Below are 2,026 nucleotides of genomic sequence, written 5' to 3'. Positions count from 1 at the left end.
CTTAGAATTAAGTATAACTGTATAAATATTTTGTATAACCAAGCAAAAATAAATATCTGAATTCAATATGTGAACTGGTTTATTATTTCAAACACATAAAATTGGATTGATTTTAATTTATATTTATGTAATATTAGCATAGAGTATACGTTGTCATGGAAACATGTCGCCTACACGGGCACATTTTTTCATATTATCTGTCACATATTCAATTACCGATCATATGTTTGCCGCAACACTAATAGTACATAAGAACATTGAATAAAATGAGCAAACTACCAAGCTTATTTTCTATTGTTATAGTTTGACTAAATATTCCATCAATTTGCTACTGGATAGTTGCTTAACCAGTTGTAAAGATGCGTTTCCTATTGTCCTTCTTGAAAAGTATCTTCTTACTATTGTGCTCGACGAGACCAGCGGATTCCTCCCCTATCTAATCCTCATAATCCAAAATATTTTAAAAAATTCAAACCTCTTTCTTGTTATGTCACGAATAAAATTTCCCATAAAGACCTAAGTATGTTCGGTGTTACTAGTTTGATCCGAAATAAATATACTTTCTTAAATAACAAACCTAATACTAAAAAAAAAGATTAGCTACACCTCATCACAATTTACTACTAAGATTTATAAATCGAAGAACATGGGACCTCTTGAATTCACATTGTCATTATAGTGCTTCGATCTAAGCTAAATTTAATAAATCGATTTATAATTCATATACTTCATTTATTGATTTTATTTTAACGGTAACTGGAAATTACAATAAATAATTACTTTAAAAAGAAATTTTTGTTATGTTAAGTTATGGAACGGTAAACAACGTTATCCTTTCAGAATATTGTAACTTAAAATATATAAATATTAGTATAATTGTGTCCCAAATTTTATGTACTTTATTCAAACTGTTAAAATTACTACTAGTGTTCAAAATGACTTTACATATTTTGTACAACTGAAGGTTCACTGGGACCTAATGTAACAATTCATTTTGTTTTCCAACCTCTTTATGGTTTCAATATGTACAATTTACAAATTTATACAATACAAAACAATATATATATAAACATATTTACATAGTATCATGATTTGCCGTATGGCAGAAACGATCCATACCTATCCATGTTGTCTATGAGGTTTGATACAGGTTCTGAAGAAGTTAACCAACGAAGTGGAGGGTTCATTTGGAAACTGTCCAACCCGAGGCCGGGAGGAACCATCAATCTCCAGCTGCGGCTGGTCCCGACACTGAGATCTGTCTGCCGATGACGCATCGCAGCTGTGGTTACCTCTCTCTAAATATCTGTCACCTTAGTTCGGATCTGCTTCTGTCAACAGGTTGGTAAAATTAATGTGTCCGCTTTGTTTATCTTGAGTTTAATTCTGAACTAGCTTCATTCACTTGACAGTTTCTAAATCGTTTGGATTCGTCGATTATATGATGCATTAGATGAGTTGTTGCAAAGTACTAGAATATTTCAACTACATAATATTGGTTGGGAAAAAGAAGTGCATTATTTTTTTGGTAGATGGCTGCAGCGATCGATATCTCGTAAAATATCGATTAAACAATTTCAGATTTATGCTCATTGTCAAGATGCTATTTCGCACTAAAATAATTTGCCATTTGCTGTTTTTTGTTTGGTCCGTTCAGTTGTAAGTTACAGAGTGTTAAAAATGGAAGTCAACAAAGAGAAAATACAATTCATTTTTCTGGTATCACATCAAATAAAGTGTCTTTGACATCTCCATGGATCACTTTAAGGCTTTCTTTTTTACTTCCCCTGAGTTAACCGGTCAAACAGTGTTGCCTTGTCAGAACCTGAATAAAGATATTTGTACGAAGGAATTCGTCTAGTAGAAGGCGGTTGGATTTATCTCGCCATACCGTGTAAACATTTCCAGAAACTGCATTGATTTTACCCGCAATATATATTTTTGAATGAGGACTGTTAGATGCTACACTAACGAAGAACCACTAAAAACTACTTTATTTAATCTGGTAAGAGATATATAATAATGA

The 2,026-nt window shown here is 32.1% G+C and overlaps 1 long non-coding RNA gene across 1 annotated transcript in view; it reads right to left on the bottom strand.

Moving 5' to 3' along the window:
- The window catches only part of LOC136796589 (uncharacterized), a 19,110-nt gene that overhangs the window by 6,420 nt on the left and 10,664 nt on the right, over positions 1 to 2,026 (bottom strand). Inside the window, exon 2 of the long non-coding RNA XR_010844334.1 lies at positions 1,120 to 1,331. This is a non-coding gene — a long non-coding RNA (uncharacterized lncRNA). The remainder of the gene's footprint in view (positions 1 to 1,119; positions 1,332 to 2,026) is intronic.

Source organism: Halyomorpha halys, unplaced genomic scaffold (assembly GCF_000696795.3).
Source record: "Halyomorpha halys isolate HHAL.00 unplaced genomic scaffold, Hhal_1.1 Scaffold473.1, whole genome shotgun sequence".
Taxonomy (NCBI): domain Eukaryota; kingdom Metazoa; phylum Arthropoda; class Insecta; order Hemiptera; family Pentatomidae; genus Halyomorpha; species Halyomorpha halys.
Note: the sequence above shows the minus strand (reverse complement) of the source record. Positions and strands in the feature narration are given on the sequence as shown.